The sequence below is a fragment of the Acinonyx jubatus genome, chromosome C1, assembly GCF_027475565.1.
Source record: "Acinonyx jubatus isolate Ajub_Pintada_27869175 chromosome C1, VMU_Ajub_asm_v1.0, whole genome shotgun sequence".
Classification (NCBI taxonomy): Eukaryota; Metazoa; Chordata; class Mammalia; order Carnivora; family Felidae; genus Acinonyx; species Acinonyx jubatus.
In genome coordinates this window covers 97,172,690-97,195,000 of record NC_069381.1, presented here as the reverse complement: position 1 = coordinate 97,195,000, position 22,311 = coordinate 97,172,690, and positions in this window count along the sequence as shown.

Below are 22,311 nucleotides of genomic sequence, written 5' to 3'. Positions count from 1 at the left end.
CATACGAAAATCTTCGTCCAAGGAGGAGCGCAAGCCTCATTTACACAACATACAATTGTTGGAGGACTTTTTTTTACCAGAATACCTGGGAGGGATTCGTTGTTGTCTCGCAGCTTCGAAGAATGAAGAGGCGGACACAAAATGAGCAACAGGCAAAAGTTTATTAGAGTAGAAGATCAGAAAGTAAGACTAGGAGGAAAGCTCTCTTTACAGAGAGGAGACATTCGAAAGTGAATGCCTGTGACCATAGGCAAGGGTCTTTGGTTTATAACGTTCTGGTCACCCCTCTTTCCCTTCCCCTGTGATTCTTCTCAGGTTCTACCCTTATTGACTTGATAACTCTAGGTGCTGGCTTGTCCATTCCTGATTGGCTCGTTTCCATTGTATAAGGGGTGGTCTGTGGCCACATCATTCCTTGTGGGTCATACAGTTTATGGTCTACTTATTTTTAGTTAGGTCTTTTGTCAAATTCCTGAGGGAAACCTGATGGGGAGTAGGTGGGGTCTGTTACATTCTTAAGAGGAACCTTAACCGCAAGGTTTGCTGTGGTCAGACACTCCCAGCATTGTTCCAAAATATTCAGGGACCTCATTCAGGGACCTCAGGTCCTAACCTTTCCTTCTCTGCCTACTGAATTCTATCTTTTCCTATCATACAATGTATGTCTAGGCATGTTTCTTTAAGGTGCATATGTGATCTTAGACCTACCTCTATATACCGTAACAAGGCCCCCTTTCTAAAATTCATCATGATGCAAGTGGCCCGGGTCCAAGGACCCAGAGAGGGTCCTGCAGGACCAACCAAGAGGGTCCTTTGCTTTGTGTAGGATAGAAATCAAGTACAAGCTGAGAGGAAGTGACAGTAGTTTATTAAAGATATAGAGAGAGTGGAGATATGGACAGAGTGTCTGGGAGACTCAGAAAGGAAAGGAGCGTGAGTCTCATCTTTGCTTGGGACCCGGGGTTTTTATTGAGGATGGCGGTCTGGCACATGTGTCTTCTCAGCAATCCGGACACAAAGAGGAGTGTTTGGGTACCCTCCATGTGTCGCTTATGCCAGGAGCCAGGGATCTTGCTGAGTGTGGTCACTCCTCAGATGTTACTTATTGTGCTAGAAGACTCCAAAGAGTTCATTAAAGCCTTGACCTTGGCAAGGAGGACATACGCTATCCGTTCTACGAGGCATGTGTAAGGTGGGGGTACAGGTCCTAGCAAGAACAGAGGCAGGGAAAGGAGTGAACAAAGCTGGTTTTCATGGGGTCCCTTCAGTTTCCCTGTCTAAATCCTAACCCTAAATAAGAGGAACTCATTTACCCTTGCTCGATGAGTCATGGCTTTGGAAGTTTTCCCTGGTGATCTTATTGGCTGCAAAGAAAGTTTTATGTGAGAAGCCCACCTACTGTAGTTTCTATCTGTGATTCGCCCAGGAGCAAACTGTTGCGTTCTCATAATCACATGTGCCAATTCCTTGAAACAAACAAATAAATATATACATATATATCCTACAGGTTCTGGTTCTCTTGCCAGCTCTCTTGCTCCCTGTGGCTGCTGCCTTACTCTGCACCGGTTTGCTCCATGAATGAGCTTCACTAATCCAAGGTGGGGTATGTCATTAACTTTAACAGAAGCTCTGATGATCATCTTTCTCTAGGAAATACAACAGAGCAGGAAACTGGATATCACTGTCTTTTAACAGCCATCTGTGAGCAGCACAAAAGGATTTCTCACGGGTCAGCGTTTCCTTGATCCCAACCTGCTGCTGTTTTGGAGCCCATCCTCTCCCCGAATCTGTCTTCCTTCGTTCTTTTCTCGGACGTCAGGCCCCTAAATTTCAATCCCTTCCAACTGCCAAAAGAAAGTTCCAAACCGCCAGTCCTCTATTATACGAAGAATATAAATTCCACGGGGACAGGAATGTTGGTCTCTTTTATTTCCCAGATATATGCCAACCACCAAGAAGGAAAATGTGCAGTAAGGCATTCACTGACTACTCATTGGATGAATGAATGAATTGAATGAATTAAATGAATACAAAGCTTTCTTCTCCCAGTGATTCCCATTCTAGCTTAGCACCAAACGGCATGCTTTGCATAGCTAAAAAAAACCCATTAACAATCTTTGCAAAATAAAAAGTTCCCTGTCTTTTGCTGAATGGTTGGCAGCAGGCATGCATTTATCTTGGCTATAATTCCCAGTTATTCAAACACTAAGGTAGGTGTTGTTGTGAAGGTATTTTGTAGGTGTGATTAAAGTCCATAATCAGCTGATATTGCAGGGGAGATAATCCTATCGCTAATCTGGGTGGCTATGACTCAATCATTTGAAAGGTTTAAGAGCAGAACTGAAGCTTGTCTGAAGATGAAATCCCGCCCACCCATGTATAGCAGCTTTGCCACATGCCGGAGAGTTCTAGGCTGCCCTTCCCAATGGCCTGCCTTCTGGGTTTTAGACTTGCCTGGCCAGCCCCGACAATTGTGTGAGCCAATTTCTTGTAATAAACCTCTCAATATATACCTGTGGTTGGTTCTATTTCTCAGGCTAAACCCTGAATGATATGGTAAGGTGTAAGGTTGGAGGCCACAACATTTTTCACAATAATTTTTCTTTCCTTCTTCTGTATGAAGACCCTGGTATGGTGCCTAAAATACAATGAACATAATTGAATGGTGGCTATTATTACTATTCAAGAATTCAGAGAAAACCATCTAAATCCAGGATTTACTTGGATTTGGCGGTCTTTGAAATCCTGGTTATTTCTGTCAGGTCTCCCTACACTTAATTGGTAAATGATCAACTAAGAGATTTTCCAGTTCACTGCTATCATTCCCTTCCAATCTGACACAGCACAATTTTAGAATAAGTTTTTTCCTTTGATAAAATATGTTTAATTGACTTGGATCCCAGTGGAGGTAGCCTAAAGAATGGTGTCACAGACGTGGGTCATCCACCACTGTCCCTATCATTTACTTTTTAATTTTAATTTTTATTTATTTATTTTGAGCAAGAGAGAGATAGCAGGGGAGGGGCAGAGAGAGAGAGGGAGAGAGAGAATCCCCAGCGGGCTCTGCACTGTCAGCACAGAGCCCCACGTGGGGTTCGATCTCACCAACCACGAGATCACGACCTGAACTGAAATCAACAGTCAGACACTTAACTGACTGAGCCACCCAGGCGCCCTAACAACTGTCCCTATCTTTTATTTTATTTTATTTTTTTAAAATGTTTATTTATTTATTTCTGAGAGACAGAGACCGAGCATGAACAGGGGAGGAGCAGAGAGAGAGGAAGACACAGAATCTGAAACAGGCTCCAGGCTCTGAGCCGTCAGCACAGAGCCCGATGCGGAGCTTGAACTCACAGACCGTGAGATCATGACCCGAGCGGAAGCCGGACGCTCAACCGACTGAGCCACCCAGGCGCCCCATATCCCTATCTTTTAAATAGCACCTCTCCAGATTCTGGTATTTCCCATATTGTGAATTCAGTCTCCCCAAGGAAGACCTTTTGTTGATTTCTCTTATTTCTTAGCTTCTTTGCTGCTAGAGGACAGACATGTGACGTAGGTCCCAGAAGTCAGAGTTGTCCGGCTTGGAACAAGAGTCGGGTTGGAATGAGTTCCATGAGACTAGGCATAGGGCTTCACACTGGCCTGGGACAGTGGTGGCTGTGGGTCTCCATCACAATTCGGTGTCACCAGGTGTCCTTCTTGGAAGTCTATGTGGAACCCAATGCTGCAGCCCTCTCAACAATTCTGAGAGTCATCCGGGGTCTCGTAATAAATCCCTCCTGCTCAAACTGCCAAGAGTGGATTGACTATGAGTAACTAAACATGCTGATGGACACCAATGGGTTGGGGTGTGGAAGATGATTTACACAACTTTGCTGAATTAATTATACATTTTGTATCTACATGTATTTTTAATTATACATGTAAATTATGCCCATAAGGGAGGAGATTTTCTAATAGCACAGGTGAGTATAAGTTGAAAAATAAGTCTTCACCCCCATCATCCCCAACCCTAGAGTCTGACTCCCGGAGACAACAACTACAAACAATTCTTGAGTTCACTGAATAAATGTTGGTGTATGCACATGAGCGTGCACACACACACACACGCGTGTGCACGCACACACACACCCTTAATTTTTTTACCTCAAAAGGAATATACGGTATTCTTCTGTAACTTGATTTAAAAAAATATCCTCAATATATCTTAGTTATCTTTCTAAATCAGTAGATACAGATTTACCTCCTCATTTTCATGGTTATGTGGTAATCTAATATATGAATGTGTTTTAATTTATTTTAACAGGCCCTGTTGATGGGCATTTAGGTTGTTGCTGACTTGCCATTCCGCCAGTGCTGCTTTCAACATTTTTTGTAAAGTTGGTATGATGACGTGTCTTTGTACACAGCCATACGCGTTCGTGCAGGTTTATCTACAGAATAAACCTCCCAAGTGGAATTGTGACATCAAAGGGTGTACAAATTAAAAAAAATTTTTTTTGAATGTTTATTTTTGAGAGAGAGAGAGACAAAACATGAGCGGGAGAGGGGCAGAGGGAGAGGGAGACACAGAATCCGAAACAGGCTCCAGGCTCTGAGCTGTCAGCACAGAGCCCGACGCGGGGCTCGAACTCACAAACCGTGAGATCACGACCTGAGCTGAAGTCGGCCGCTCAACTGACTGAGCCACCCAGGCGCCCCAGGGTGTACAAATTTTAAATGTTGATAGATATCACCAAATTCCCCTCCAATAATGTTCCCAACATACATTTTACACTCAGCAATCTTCCCCTGAAGCATTAATGAGCTTTAAACTGCAGCAGCTGGAGTTTTGTTTGGTTGTTTTTAGAATTTTTGCCTCTTAAACATTACTTTCTGGGCTTATTTGCTTACTCAAACAAAAGAGCAGAAGCAGGGAGATGAAAATGAGACAGGACAGAGGAAGTGGAGACACACAGGCTCAGACCCAAGGACTGAGAAAGGCACAGACTGAGGAGCGAGGCTCAGGCAAGGAAGCTTGGGTTGGCAACGTGTTGATTGGGAAGCACGTTCTTCAGACAGGAGGGCGGCCTGCAGGGTCTCCTTCAAATCATCAAATGTGGTGCTGCAGACACAGTAGGCTTACTTAGGTGAAATATGTCCGTGCATATGACGCAGGAGCTACATGAAAGCAACCGACACTTACACGGTGTGTCCCAGGACGTGGTCCAGTGTTCTGTAAGGTAAACAAAAGCTTTGTGTGTTTTCTATCTTTGGAGAGACACCTGAAGCCTGAACTGCATGAGGTGCTACAACCCTGCTCACATCATTCACACAGTCAGGTCCACTAGCTCAGGTGCAACATTAACATTGACGATCGGTGTTTCTCTGGTCCTGTTGCTTCCTGCTTTTCGGGAAGACAAACTCCGTTCACAACCTCCCAAGTAGTTCTGACTTGCTCAGGCATTGCCTACACGTGCTCAGGAGATTAGCTCTTTTGTCTGCAAAAGTAGGATGATCTTAGAGCCTTTTCTATCTCTCTGGGTGATCATAATGGTATGTGACAGTCAGTGCTCAAAGAAGCAGTTATGCTATTGGCAGTGAAAGAAACCAGAACATGTTACCCTAAAATATGCCACTCTGGCATAAGGATTATTTTGAGCCGAAGGTAATTGAGACATAGATACAAAAAAAACCTCTCTGTCCTTCCTCTATTTGTCTAAAAGCAGGACATAAGTTTTCAAAGGTGTCCCTTCTCCCCTCTTTACCAGGAAGGACAAGAGCTAATCACCAAGGACAACTTATCAGCCTAAAGAAAGCACCAGAGGGATCTACATAACAAACTTTACTAACTAGCCTTTATCTACCATTAAATACCTAGATATTTACCTTCCCACAGTTTGCCGCCCTTGGAAATCCAAAAACCTCTTTCCTTGTACTATCATTTCTCTACACATTTATTGTTCTTTTGAGGATAGTCTATAAACTTGAATTCTAAGCTATTTCTTTGAGTTACTATCTCTGGTTACCCTCATATGTTACATGTGTGATACACATATTAATAAATTTGTCTGATTTTCTCTTGTTAACCTGTCTTTTATACAGAGCCCAGCCTAAGATGAGTGGAGAAAAGCTAAGAACTATTATGAATGGAGGGAAAAATTTTCCTTCCCTGCTATTACTGTCTCTTCAGATCAGGTGCTCTGATACTAAGTGCATATATATTCTAATTGTTATATGTTCTTGGTGAAATGACCCCTTGATCATTATATGATGACCTTTTGTTTAACCTCTGTTACTTTTTTGTCTTAAAGTCTATTTCGTCTGATGTAAGTATAGCTACCCCTGCTCTCTTTTGGCTTCCACTTGCGTAGAATATCTTATTCCATCCCTCACTTTTAGTCTATGTGTGTCTTTAAAGCTGCAGTGAGTCTGGTGTAGACAACATATAGTTGCATCTTGTTTTTTTGGTTTTTTTTTAATCATCCAGCCACTATGTGCATTTAGATTGGAGAATTCAGTTAATCTACAGTTAGAGTAGTTATTGATATTAAGACCTTACTAATGCTTTCTTATCAAATGTTTTCTGGATGTTTTGTAGTTCTCTTGTTCCTTTCTTCCTTTCTTGCTGCCTTCCTGTGTGAACTGATGATTTTCTGTAGTGGTGTGCTTTGATTCCCTTCTCTTTTTTTTTTGCAAATCTTCAGCAGCGTTTTGCTTTGTGGTTACCATGAGGCTTACATCAAACATCTTATAGATATAACAGCCTATTTTATGTTGATATGAACTTAACTGCGACCACATATAAAAAAGCCCTACTCTTTTACGTGCCCCCCTCTTATGTTTGTGATATCACAACTTACCTCTCTATATTGTGTATTCCTTAACAATGATCGTAGCTGTACTTATTTTTAATACTCTTTTCCTTTAAGTTTTACACTAGAGTTAAATACTTAACACTCCTCTATATTGCAGTTTTAGAATTTTCTGAATTTGACTATATGTTTAACTTTACTAATGTGTTGAATATTTTCAAATGTGTTCATGTTACTAATTAGTGTGGTTTCATTTGAATTTGAAAAAATCCTTTCAGCATTTCTTGTAAGGCAGATCTAGTGTTGATTTCCTCAGCTTTTGTTTGTCTGGAAAGCCTTCTCTCCCTTCATTTCTCAAGGACAGCTTTACTGAGTCAAGTATTCTTGATTGCCAGATTTTTTCTTTCAGCACTCTGAATCTATCATCCCACTCTCTCCTGGGCTGCCAGGATTCTGCTGAGAAATCCACAGATAGCCTTATGGGAGTTCCCTTGTAAATTATAAGCTTTTTCTCTCTCTCTCTTGCTGCCTTTTAAGAGTCTGTCTTTGAATTTTGAGGTTTTAAATAATGTGTCTTGGAGAGAATCTCTTTAAGTTGAGTTTGTTCGGTGACCCATGAGTTTCATGAACTTGAACATCCAAATCTCTTCAGATTTGGGAAACTTCCAGCCACCATTTCTTTAAATAAGCTTTCTGCCCCCTTCTCATGCTCTTCTCTTTCTTCAATGGCAATAATTTGCAAATTGGTCTTCTTGATGGTATTCCATAGGTCACATAGGCTTTCTTTGCTCTTTTTCATTATGTTTTCTTTGTTCTCTGACTGGATAGTTCCAAGGTTTTGGTCTTCTATCTCACATATTCTTTCTTCTTCTTGATCCGTTCTTGCTGGTGACACTTGATTTTGTTTGTTTGGTTGTTTCTTTCATTGTATTCTTTGACTCCAGGATTTTTGTGAGGTTCTTTTTTATGATTTCTGTCTCATTGTTAAACTTCTCATTTGGTCTGTGGATTGTTTTCCTATGTCGATGAACTATCTTACTGTATTTCCTTGTAGCTCATTGAGTTTCCTTAAAGCAGCTATTTTGAATTATCAGAGAAATCTTGATTTCCATGTCTTTAGGTTCAGTTAATGGAAGATCATTGTGATCCTTCGATGTCATTTTACACTGACTTTTCATGTTCCTTGGAGTGTTGTGTTGCTGTTTCCACAGTTGAAGTACCATAGCCTCCTCCAGGCTATACTAACTGCCTTTGGGAGAGGTATATCTTTCTTCAGCCCTGGTAGGGATCCTGAGGCTGTCTCATACCTTCTATGGATACATCTCCTCCAGGCTTCTTGCTCCCCTTTGTTTCAGAATTATTAGGCTTCTATGCCTTCTCTGAATTCTGCAACACACGAGGCTGAGGGCTAATGGTCTATCTTTTGTCTTCCCAAAGATGGCACTGAGGCTCAAATTTGTGGTCTCTCCCTGGCCTGCAGATTTGGGCCAGCTTTCTGTATGTGCTCCCTATATATCTGTCTGTGTGGGGAGCATACACAGAGAGCCTGTTACAGGCTGAGCGAATGTGTGGGTGAGGCATGCTGAGTGCTGGGGGCCACTGGGCCAGAGTGGGGGGGATTGCAGGTGGGACATTCTCAGCAGGTGGTGGTGGGCCTGTTGATGTAGTCCATTTGTAGCTAGCAGGATCTGTGTCCCTTTAATGTCCCCAGAGAGTCCCATCTGCTGCTCTCTCTGCCTCTTCCTGCTTCCTACTCACATAGCTCACAATTCAGTACCTGGGTGGGGTGATAGAGAAATGACCCCCTTTGACAGTGTATGCACAGCTGGGGAAGCTGGGTGCCCATGTACTCTCCTTTTCCCCACAGGATCGATCACAGGCTGAGAGGGTCTCTCCTGCTCCTAAGCTGTGCCACCATAGGGGAAGAGTAGTGAGGGTAAAGTCATACTTTCCTCTTCTCCACTCCAATGTGCCCAAATCTATCTATCTATCTATCAATCTATCTATCATCTGTCTACTCCAACAGAGTGCTGGAACTTTTCCTCTGGAAACCAGAACTTCCACATAGGTTTTCTCATCCACGGGTGATTGTCTGACACAGTGTTTTCCAGGGGCTTCTGGACTATACCAGGAGAGGCAGAACCCAGTAGGTTCATGGGCCACTGTAGCACCTGCAGCTGGGTCAAATTCTGTCTGCCTATTTCCTTACTTACACACAGGTGGGCAAGATACAGTATGAAACCTGTAGCAACCTTGCTAGGGTTCCATGGATCCCCTTTCAAGAAACTACCCTAAGGGTTTTAAATGAATTAATAATATATGCCAAGGTCTCAGAAGACTGGTGCAGCATGGTAGCTATTACTGCATTGAGGACGAAGGAAGTTGCCACCGGGGAGAAGATTGGCATTAATACCAAAAACTATCATATAATAATGTCATTGCCTTAATGAAATTAAATATACCTAAGTTATCTGGGCATGCTGAGAAGGAGCTCCATAAGGCTGCTCCACAGAATTAAGAGATGGTTTTACCTAGTAGTGGTATTTGGCTGAGATATGAAAAATGATTAGGTATTTTCTAGTCAGACATTGGAAGGAGAGGGTGCTTTGGATAGAGAAATCACATGGGTGAGTAGTTTTATTGCACGTGTAATAGATGATCACCAGCAAGAGAAAAATAAGAAGGAAATATATGTATTATATTTCTATTTAGTCCTCAGTCTACACAGGTGATCATTTCCTCATGAATTTTTGCCTTAATCAGAACTGTTGGAATTTTAAAGGATTTGCTACATCGAACTTCCTTACATGAACTAGACAATTTGCAAAATCCAAACAAATTTTAGTTTACTGATGGCCACAATCCGAGCAGAAGTGTGCACTTAATAACATTTGGTTGTGGGAAAATAAACTCCACAATTAGTTTATATTCAATGTTCTTCCCCACTCCAGGCTCAAGTCGGCATTCGTAATTAGCTGGGAAACACAAGAACAGGTATGTTTGTGGCAGTGATGAATTCTAATGACATTTCAGGAAATTCATTATCATGTTACAATGTTCCCATTGAGCTTTCAAAAACGCTTTACATTGAACAAACTTGATGCTATTTCCAGCACAACTTGTTGGGATTTGAAAGCAAATCTTAGCTCTTAAGAAGAATGAGAGAGATTTAAGGAGGTGTGGAGAGAATGCTGAACTGAATCCAAAATCTCTTTATAAATGTATGTTGAAAAAAAAATAATTCAGCATTGTTTTTAAATCATGCCTTCTAGAATGAGGAATAGAAATTGGCACGTCTTATAATATGCAAATAGTCTTTCACTTTTTGAATGTTGGCCAAAATAGTCTTTCACTTTTTGAATGTTGGTTTTTTTTTTTTCTTTTTTTCATCGTTAGTGAAAACTCTGTTGCCTTCAGCCTGCAAGCTCTTTGGGCAGAGTCCTTGCTCTTTTTAGAGAACAAGAAAAAAATCCTAGTGGGATTCGCCCTGGAGAAAGCAGGCCCGAGGGACGCAGATGTGAAGCTTCAGCCTTATGCCTGCAGTGGTAGAAGCCAAAAACCCTGTTGTCCATGGCACCACCGTGGCCTCTCGTCACAGCCTCCGGAACAGCATGGCAACACGATCAGGAGCTTCCGGTGCCATCCAGAGGAGTGAAGGACATGGAGCACAGGAGGAGGGATGAGAGAAGTTTGGGAATGGTCATTACCCATCTTCCCACAGATTCATCATCTTGTCCAAAGCCCTGAGGACCCCACTGTGAAAAACAGTGTACCAGGAAGAGGAGATAGAGGAAGAAAACAGGGAGGGGTGGGAAAGGACATGGGTGGGAGAGAAGAGAGAGGCCGAGAGAGGCAGGCGGGGTGGGGGGCAGGCGGGAGAAAGGGCTATAAGGCACCAGGGGATTCCTTTGGGTCAGAGGACCTTGCCAGGACCACCATTTGCTCAGAGCGTGCTCGGCCCCTAGATGGCGCTGTGTAGTTAGCAAGTTCGGAAACAACCCTCGCTCAAGCACCGAATCCCAACTTTCCCTCTGGTGCCTTTATATGTGGCTCCAGGTTTGGATCATTTCCCCCATACAGCCCCCAAATTGACTCCTAGATGCTGCCCTTTGTCCTCTTCTTCCCTCCCTCCATTCCCTTTACTCTTTCTCATGTACCCTGTGCTGTGCTAGGTGCCTTACATATAGGTATTATCTCGTGGATGCTTACAGGAAGCCCGAGAGCGAGGCCACATTAACACTGGGAATCAGATATGTGAAGCAAGAAGCCCAAGCTCTCTCAATCATTAGGTTCAACAGCTGGAGGCAGGGTTTGAATCCAGAGCTTCTGAAGTGCAAAGTCCATGCACCTGACGGTGGGCATGGCTGGGGGCATCTTTCCTACACATTTGCTGGGGCCAGGCTGTCAGCCATCTGGTGTCTCAGTCCATCAACACTCTTCATGGGGAGAACAGCATGCTGTATACAAGGCCCTGCCCTGAGCCCCATCGCAGGGAAAGTTACAGGTGACTTCCACAAGTTATTTCCCCCAGGAGGCACCCAAAGGGAGCACCTTGCTCATTGGTCACCAGAGTGACACAGCTGAGTATGAGTAACCAGAGAAAGGGAGAGAGGGAGGAAAAAGAGGGAAGAAACAAAATAATCTAAATCATCGTTGCTTTCTTCTGTTCTGACAATGAAGACCTTTTTATTTTCCATTTAGAACTATACCTTTTTTTTAAATTTGAGAGACAGAGAGCATGAATGGGGAGGGGGCAGAGCAAAAGAGAGGGAGAGAAAGAGAAAGAGAGAGAGAAAATCCCAAGCAGGGCTTGGGATCCAGCGACACAGGGCTCCATCCCATGACCCTGAGATCATGAGCTATGCCGAAATCAAGAGTCAGACGCTCAGCCAACTGAGCGACCCAGCACCCCTAGTATTATAGCTCTTAAGGTACATGGAATCAGCAGGCTAAGATCCAAGAATAGATCTTATTCTCAAATAAGTATCTCAAATACTTATTTATTAGTAATTGAATCGTACAAAACTCAAGATAAAGATCACAAGTCGGTGTTATTCCAGTGGTTAGAATAATCTTTGGAAAAGAAAGCATAACCATTCACTTCCATTTCCTAACTTATTTGAAATTAGGGGAGAATGAAAGGAACGAGAAAGAGAGAAAGAGGAAACGGACACAAAGGAGTGACAAAAGAGAAAGAAAAATGAAAATGGAACAAAAAGATTGCTTGTCTGCACGGGGCCTGCTTGGGCACCTGTGTCTTTCCCCTGAATCCTTTCTTGCTTATTCTTTCCTATTTATCCTTTGTATCCCCCTATTTTTTCTCTCTACACATATTTGAAAATGAATAGGGTAAAAAATAGAATTCAAAGTTGATTCTCCCTCACCGCACATCTTATTGTCAGCCTGTTAACTGCATGGTCATTTCCCTCCATTAAAAACAATGATTGCTTAGGCACTTATCAATTCAAGCAACAACATAAAATTATTAAGATAATTCTAGCCCAGACTGACCAGTTTCTCAACATTTATGAAGCGGTTGAGTGAGTATCGGGTAGCTGCCTAGGTTTAGAAGAAAACATGGGTTGGTGACAAGCAGTGATGACAGGCAGACACATTGAAAAATTGTCCCCTGTGTACCTGAGACCGTATTAAGCAATTGGTAGGTTACAGAAGAGAATAAAGAGGGAAGAAGTCAGAGAAATAGCAAATATGAGATGATATACTGTTAACACGTCCCTTATATAAAAGTTCTTCAGGGCTCGTCAAAACAAAGAGCAATCGTGTCTTCCATGAGAAAAAGAACCGCTTCTGTTGCATCTGGTAAATTCATCTTCTGTTGAAGAAGGTACAGCCAAGTGTCCAGAGAAATGACCTCTGTTAGGCCCCTCTGTAAATGGTCTGGGTTTTATCAGTGGTCTTGACTTCACAGAAGAGAGCAGTGTGAGAGGCAGGCATCCAAGTGAATTGACCTCCAACTTTCAAGACACAGGGAGGCAAGAATTCTAACGTTGAGCTGCCATGAACCATGAATAGGAGGATGCCAAAATCCATTTGGTTGGAGTGTGAAGAACAAGCAAGAAAACAGTTAACTTTAAGGATTAGCGCTAGTGTTGCCTCAATGAGATTTTATCTACCGAGTGAGAGATTAGGGGAGACCTAATTTATTGTCATTCAGAGCAAGTATTTGTAAACTTGGCAGAGCCTCATGTGAGAGCAGAACAAAGGCCGCCAACGAGGTTCATAAATTACAATGGATGATCTGAAAGGATTTTGCACGTATACTGCGCGCATATGGCTATGTAGACACTGCATGGCCCGAGCCCAGTACCAAATCGCCCTGCGGGAGGCTGGTGTTATTTCTTCTGTGGGCATGGTGTCCAGTGGGGAGCCTGAGTCGGTTTCTGTTAGAATTGGGATGCAGAATAAATGCTTTTATAGGGATGAGACTGCATAGTGGGGGAGGGATGAAAGGAAATGGAAGTTTGCACTGAAAGGGGGGGTTCACCGTGAGGACAGAAGACCCTTCGTGATAAGTTGCATGGAGGAGAAGAAAAACCCTGAGGGTTAGGCTGGGGGAGAAAGTGGGAGAGGGCATGGCCTGACGTGGGGAATGGCAACAAGGGATAAAAGCAAAAAGGCAGAGGATTCAGTTGGGGAAGCAATGGTCTTGACCAAAGGCTCATGGGCCAAATCTGGCTTGGCTCTCCGATTTTGCAAGTAAAGCTTTTTTGGAAGTTTTCATTCGTTTACAGATCGTTTATGGCTGCTTTGGTGCTGTAGCAATGGAGTTGAGTAATTGTAACAAAGATCATTATAACCTGCATAACCTAAAATATTTACTATCTTGCCCTTTGCAGAAACAGTTCCTACGTCCTTGCGTCACACCCCTCTCTGTCACTCACATGCTGCTGGTCTGTCAGGGACTATTTGTATTGCTGGAGAAGCCTGATTCTACTCTACATGTATTATCTACTCTTTATGCTTATTTTGCATATGCTTACAGCTCTTCCAGATCATTCTTGGGAAAGTAATATTATGTGATATCTCATAAAAAAAGCGATAGCAGGTGCTGCTAAGAGATAGGAGTGTGTGCCCAAGGGACCTCTTATGCAGTGTCTCCTGAGGACTCTTGTTTATTGAACCAGCAACACATTGTTAACGGTTTAAGTGTATACCCCCAAAATGCAGACGTTGAAGTCCTCACCCCCCGAGTACCTAGAATGTGACTGTTTAAAAAGAGGGTCGTCGCAGATGTAATTAGGAGGAGAAGGAGAAGTCATTCAGGCGGGCCTCTTATTCAGTATGACTTGGGATCCTTATAAAAAGAGAAAAATGGGTAAAGACACAGGGAAAACACCATGTAAAGATGAAGGCAGTGAGGCTGGCGGCGTGGCAGAAGCCAAAGAATGGCAAAGATTGCCAGAAAACCACCAGAGGCGAGGGCGCGCCTGGAACAGATCCTCACTCTCGCCCTCAGAAGCAACCACCCCTGCGCATACCTCCATCTTGTACTTCCGCCTCCAGACCCCTGAGACGATACATTTCAGTTGTTAAAGCCATTCGGTTTGTGGCACTTTGTTGCTGCTGCCTGAGAAAATTAACGCACACGTGGACAAGTTTTCCCACATAGACTTTCTTTGCTGGCATCGACCATTTCCCAAAGGGCCATTTGCATTCCCAGGGGGGCACTTACTTGAGCTCATAAGAGTCTAAGGGTTTTGCTTTCTTTTTAAAAAAATTTTTTTAAGTTCATTCATTTATTTAGAGAGAGAGACAGAGAGAGAGAGCACACAAGTGAGTGGCAGGGGGGCGGGGTGCAGAGAGAGAGGGAGAGAGAGAATCCCAAGCAGGCTCTGCACCACCAGCATGGAGCCCGACTCAGGGCTCAAACCCACGAACCGCGAGATCATGACCAGAGCCGATATCGGACGCTCAACAGACTGGGCCACCCAGGCGCCCCATGAGGTTTTGCTTTCTTTTTCTCAGCAGATCCCAGCTTGACAGATAAGCCTTCCAACCCCTGACCTTGAGCTCTGGGATTGCCTGAATCCAACGATGTTTCCTTCCACAAAGACTCCAGCAACTCTCATGGGCTTCATTTCTTATGCCCACATTTAGGATAAGCCAGAAACACTTTATCATATTCTTTTTTTAAATTCGTCTTTAGGGCTTAATCGTAAACTGTAAAAGTCATCAACTCTCTCGAAAAATGCCACATCCTTTAGAGGCATGGTTGCCCGCAGGTGTGCCCCAGACCGCCCCCCCTCCCGCCCCCACTCCCCACAGGCCAGGAGCTGCAGTCACTGCCCTTTCAAATCTGTATGCGCACCAAACTTTGTGGGTTGGCTCCGTTCAGTTTTAAAGGTACTTATTTATAAGACTGTATTGTATCAGGTCATGATAAAATATTCACCCTCAAATATTAAAAATTTAACTAGTGGTTCAGAAGTGAATCCGTGAGACAGTTTGATTTCAAAAAAGAAGTCCTCACACTTAAGTAAAGCCTCTATTTTATCTTATTTTATTATTATTATTATTAATATGAAATCTAGTGTCAAATTGGTTTCCATACAACACCCAGTGCTCGTCCCAACAGGTGCCCTCCTCAATGCCCATCACCCACTTTCCCCTCCGTCCCACATCAACCCTCAGTGTGTTCTCGGTATTTAAGAGTCTCTTACGGTTTGCCTCCTTCCCTCTCTGTAACTGTTTTTTCCCCTTTCCCTGCCCCCCTGGTCTTCTGTTAAGTAAAGCTTCCATTTTAAAGGAGTGGGGCAGCAATGGTCTCTTTAAATATTGTCAATTCCCCCAATCATTCTCTTACTTGTATGAGGGATAAACAGGTACCATGACAAGAAAAGAACAGCACACACTGTCCTCAAGGAGCTCTGAATCTCGAGGGGAAAGCAGATAAAGAAATCAAGGATGAACCACAGAAGAGCCAGAGCAGTCGTGGAAGCATATGCGTTGGAGCTCGAGATGGACACTAACTCAGCATGAAATGGCAAAGTCAATAAAAGTTGAAACGGGCTCTAAAAGTCATGGATGTCTGAACTTGAGTGGGAGTTATTCTGACAGTGATATAAGGGCTTTCCAGAAAGAAGAAGGAAGAGCTAACAGTTTGTGAGCACCTGCGATATGCCAGCATCGTGCCAAATATATTCTGCAGCTTTATGTCTTTATGGTGACCTTCTGAGATGGCTACTATAGTTTACAATTTTATCGTAGTAAAAGCTATATACTGTAAAATTTATAATTTTAACCATTTTTAAGTGTACAGGTCAGCCGTTAAGGACATTCACGTTATTGTACAGCTGGCCCCATTGTCTGTTTCCTGAACTTATCAATCTTCCCAGCCTGGCACTGTGCACCTATTAAACAGTAACCCTCCCTATCGTGTCTCTCCAGCCCCTGGCCGTCACCATTCCACTTTCTGTCTCCATGAACACGACTACTCCAGGACTTCATACGAGTGTAACCATACAATATTTGCCCTATTGTAACTGGCTTATTTCACTTTGCATATCTTCAAGGTCCATCTACGTTGCCATATGTTAGGATTTTGATCTTCTATTAAGCTGAATAATATTCCGTTGTGTGTCTATGCCCCATTTTGTTTGTGTGTTTGTCCAGCGATGATTGTCTGGGTTACTTCTAGCACTTGGTCATCGTGAATGATGTTGCCATGAACACGCGTGTACAAATATCTATTTGAATCTGTGCTTCTGGTTCCCTTTGTTTATACCCAGAAGCGGAATTGCGGGATCGTGTGACATTTCTGGCATTACCTGCAAAAATGTGGACACCAATTTCTAATGTTTTTGAAGACCTGCCATACTGTATTTCACCGAGGCTGTATTATTTTACATTCCCACCAGCAACGCACGAAAGTTTCAATTTCTCCATGTCCTTGCAAAGTCTTGCTGTTTTCACATTTGTTGCTAATAGCCATCCTAATGGATATGAAGTGATGGTGCACTGTGATGAGATGGGTACAGTTATTATCTGCATTTTTTCAGATGAGGAACAGAAGCTGACAAACTTGCCCAAGGTCACCTGGCCCATATGTGACAGAATCAGAATTTAAACCTGAGTCCATTCTCCCCTGGCTTTGAGTTCCCAAACATGATGCCAGAAGGCCTGGTGGGGAGCTGGAAGAGAACACAGGAAGCTTCTGGAATGTAAATAGAGGAACAGGTTGGCGGGGAGCGGGGAGGCGGGGCAGGGAGAGCTGTAGTGCAGGGGCCGAGTCATAAAGACCTTTGTGTTTTTTCCTGGAAAAAGTTTCAGTTCTTATAAACAACTTGGAAACCTAAAATGTATATGGCAGCCATATTAGTCTAAGGATAAAGAAAAGGAAACACAAAATGGACCTATGAAAACACACACATGCACACACACACACACACACACATACACACACACACACACACAAACCCTCTGTTTCTCAGAAATGTAATTGGAATAGCTGTAGGTTAAGGCCTAATGTAAAGAATAACTTATTTTTCCATCAAAGTGCAACTGAAAATAACCAAGAGTAATGTTGGCTTCACATTTTTCCATTTGTACAGAGCAAGGATATTTTGGGGCATCTTATGGAAAATATAACCTCAAGGGTTAAGGGAGCATTTATCAGGCATCTCAGTGAATTCCTATAAGGAATTTGTGCTTATAGGAGGCAAAGTCCCGAGCACATAATCCCAGACAAGGGGCCCACAAGGAAGGAAGGATCCCACTGTACACTTTGTGGTTTAGGGTATCCAGGTATGGCCAGGTAGTGTGCCTCAAGGAGTGGGGAAGGAAAGAGGGATCTCTGTATGGGTGAGTCTGGAGCCAGCTGGTCAAAAGTGAGGGTGGTCTGGAGAATCTTGAGCCCACGTCTGATGGATTAAGGAGGCATATGCTAGACTAGTATTTCTGCCAACAAACTAGACCAGGACAGAGGCCAGACCTACGGCCCATCAAAAGGATAGAGAAGTTTGGGTACAAATAGAGAGAGACAGAAGAATGGTAGTTGAGGGTAAAGGAATGAGTAAATGGGTAGGCAATTGAGGTAGATCCAATATTACATTAATGCTTTAAAAGGGACTCAGAGCGGGGCGCCTGGGTGGCTCAGTCGGTTGAGCGTCTGACTTCAGCTCAGGTCATGATCTCGCGGTTTGTGGGTTCGGGCTCTGCGTCGGGCTCTGTGCTGACAGCTCAGAGCCTGGAGCCTGCTTTGGATTCTGTGTCTCCCTCTCTCTCTGCCCCTCCCCTGCTCATACTCCGCCTCTCTCTGTCTCTCAAAAATAAATTGAAAAAAAAAAAAAGGGGACTCAGAACAAGAGATGGTATTATATCTTAGCTCGTTTATCCCAGATTCCTGGTAGGGCGAGAGGCTATGTATTGCTGGGACCACTCTTGCTTTGCAAACCTGCCAAGGTCAAATGGAAGCCTGCAAACCAGAGTGGCCTTGCTCTGGGAGACATTGTGGTCATGTAACATGATGATGGACTAAACTGATTGCTAATGACTGAGTAGGACTCTTTGTTCAGGTGTGGTATCACACTGGCCTTGTTGGTAAGAGTATAATGCCGATATCGATGCTCAGATGTATTAATTGGGAAATTGATCTAAGCCTCCTCTCCCTAGCCTACACTGGCAACTCCAAAGCTTAGGCATAGAAGAAGACCATGGTCAAAGTCTGGTGGTGGCCTGTGTGGTGAAGATCTCTGAGTCTGAGTCATTCGTCAAGCTGCAGTGACTGGAATTTATCTCTGCCTTTATCTGCATCTAGATATTTTGGATGACGAGATGTGAGAGTGAAAACTCCTTCAATCCCAAACCAGCAGATGGTTGACTGATTAGAAGAGGAAGTGGCTGGTGACTCATTCTGGATAGAAAGGGACTTCGGGTGTGTGCTTCTGAGGGTGGGAGAGGGTCAGAGGGGCCAGGAGAGGGTTGGTTAGGGGAGGGGAAAGGGGAGAGCAAAGGCACCTGAAGGTGCCCCGTAGAGCTGTACTCTGAGCCAGTGACCCTCCATGTAGGGAAAGCACCCCTCCATGCCTTGTCTTAGACACCGGATTTGGGAGAATCCAGGGCCTCGAAGGCATCACCCCAGAGATTCAGGACCCTATGCTTACACCTAGGCATCAAAGGTGCCAGTGGCCATAGCTTTTCCCCCTGGGACTTTCCCCTCTTATGAATGCTTAGGTGAGACCAGGTCAAGGAGGAAAAAGAAAGGTACTGTGCCTGTGAGGTGGGACCCAGCAGGGAAGGGAGGGCACTGCAGAGCAGGGTGCCATCTGTGTCCCCGATGGTTGAAGAAGTTCAAGAGAGGAAGATTATTATCTGAAGTTCGAGAGAGGAAGATTTTCTTTTCAGGACTGGTTAATTCACAGCTTCAGCCCAGGCTTGGTTTGTTATGAAATTGCTGCCCTTGACTTCAGGACTATACTTCCTTCCTAACCTTTCCCCTCAGTCGTGTCTGCCCACTGGTACACACCCCTCCTGCCCCAGTGGGCTGAGCCTCCTGCTTCCTAGGACACTCTCCCTCTAGGCCCCTGGGGGATGAGGAGGGGGCCCGGGCGACAGCTCAAAGTCCAGAGCAAGCTGGGGTCTCTTGTTTTCTCCTGACCTAGGTGGGAGGGGGCCAATGTTCCTAAAGTTAGGTATATGCCTCTCTGCTCACTCCAGTGCCCTGTCCCGGGTCTCACACCAGCCCCCAGGGAACTGTGCCCTTCGGAAGTGAAGGGGCAAGAGAGTATAGTCTTGTCTGATCTTTAGGATGGAATCCGATGAAACATATATACAGTCACTCCTTGAACAACATGGGTTTAAACTGTGCAGGCCCACTTACATGCAGATTTTTTTTTGTATACAGTACATTACTGTGCATGTATTCTCTCTTCCTTATGATTTTTTTTCATGTTTATTTTTAAGAAAGAGAGCGACAGAGCACAAGCAGGGGAGGGGCAGCGAGAGGGAGACACAGAATCCGAAGCAGGCTCCAGGCTCTGAGCTGTCAGCACAGAGCCTGACACAGGGCCCAAACCCACGAACCATGAGATCATGACCTAAAGTCAGGTGCCCCCTTTGTGATTTTCTTAATAACATTTTCTTTTCTCTAGCTTACTTTATTGTAAGAATACGATATATAATATACATAACATACAAAATATGTGTTAATTGGCTGTTTGTGTTATCGGGAAGGCTTCCAGTCAACAGGAGGCCGTTACTCGTTAAGTTTGGGTGGAATCAAAAGTTGTGTATAGATTTTTGACTGCATGGGGAGGGGTGGCACTCCTAACGCTGGCCTTGTTCAAGGGCCAACTGTATATGTGTGTGTATATGTATATACACTTATATATATATATATATATATATATATATATATATATATATACATACACACATATATATGTATATATACACATATGTACACACATATACATATATTTTTATATGTATTTTATATGTAATGCTCTTTTAGTTATTTACCTAAAAACATTGTTGCCTTTCCTAGGTCATGAGTGGGACATGAGTGTGCTCTATTATACATTGCCCTCTAAAATTGCATTATTCATTATACATTTCCTAAGAAACACTTTATTATACAGGATTGATATGCTACACAAATACAGCGCACCTCCAGTTTAGTTTAAGGGATGTTTTACTATTTACTCATTTTTTTGCCTTATATTCTCCTTAAAATCTATTCCCCACACAGAACATTGTTTTTAAAACTATGTCTAATAATGCTGCTCAAGCTAGCATGTACCAGAATCACCTGGAGCATTTGCTAAAACAGATTCCTGAGCCCCAACCCCAGACTTCCTGACTCATGGGTAGGACCCATGACTTTGCCTCTTGAATGTTTCCAGGTGATGGTGGGGTGGTGGGGCCTTGGACTTCACTTGAGGGAGCCGCGTTTTAACAACCACCAATACTGTGCTTACTGTGCTTAGAACAGTGTCATGCTGTGTTATACGCACCGTGCAAATATCAATACACAATCCTCATGACAACCTTAAGTGGTGGGGACTCTTGTCATCCTCATTTTACAGGTGAGGAAACTGAGGTATGGGAAGGTCGAGTAACTTGCCCCAGGTCACTTACTTAGTTGAGTACCAGAGCCGGGATTCATTCAGATCTGTGACCTGCTATATGTCCCATAGGGATCCAGGGCTCCCTGATTTCATCCCTGGATGATTGTGGATGACTGCCCAGTGATTTTGGAGGGTGGCCAAATGAGCAAAGGGCATTTGCTGCTCCAGCCCCGAAGCTGGCATGAGCACCGAAATTGCTTCCCAAGATTCAGTGATGGCTCAGCTCCTCTGGATTTCCCAGCTGATGGTGCGGCAAAGGGCAGGGGGCAATGATGGGAGAAGCTGAGATAGAGTCTCTGTGGAGTCAGCCAGGTGTTTCAGCTCCTTAAATCAGGGATTGCAAAGTCAAATGCCTACAGGGGCCAGACTCTAAAAGAGAGACTCTAGCTAGACGTAAGAAAATATTTTCCTTAAAATCACTCATTCTCTCAGCCTGTTGTTTTTTCCACCTTTGGTAGATACATGGTTACAGGACATAGTCCACATTTATTTCAACTCTACTGCAAGAAAAACAAAAGGTAAAAGCATATCGTTTGGCGTAGTGAATACTTGGTCCCCTTTGCATAGACTATAACTGGGGAGCTATAGGACAACATAATCTGGCTCATCCATAGTGAGTAGTTGTGCTCTATTCCAATCAATTGCCTCCAAAGGCCAACCTCAAGAGAAGTTGAAATCCAGATTTGTATGTGATATCCCTTGGTTTTCAAATTTTGGTGACTACAAATGCACACAGACATAATACACACAAACACATATATACATTCAATCCTCATTTTCCGCGGATCTCATATTTACGAACTCTCCCGTTTGCTAATAATGTGTTTGTAATATCCAATCAGTATTCATGGTGCTTTTCTGTTCATTTGTGGATATGCACATACTGGCAAAAAGTTTGTGTCACTCAACACAAGAAAACCTAGCTGAAGTTGAATAATGCAATGCTCTGTCATCTTGTTTCAGCTCTCAGTGCAGCGTGGAACAAGAAAATCCATCTCTGGCGCCAGCTAGAAGGGGGTTTGAATCCCAGCTCTGGCAGAATCTATTAGCAGGGCCGTGTGGTATGATAATAATATAATATTTGGTCTTCGTACCCGGATTCCTGGCACAGAGCTCCTAAACTCTCGGAATTTCCCGAGTAATAGAGTGTCTTTTGTTATTGGTTACAAGTCCCTTTGAGCACACCTGAGTTTATGCTAGGAGGTGACTCCTGGCAGTCCTTTAGATAGTTTCAAGATGGGGGCTGGTCACCAGAGGAACCAACCATGAGAATAGAATTGGCACTTTCAGCCCTAACTCCCTTGCAGACGGGAGAGGGGCTGGAGATTGAGTCCAATCATCCAACAGCAGTGATTTAATCAGCCATGCCCACATAATGAAACTTCAGTAAAAATCCTTGAACAACAGGGGTGCCTGGTGGCTCA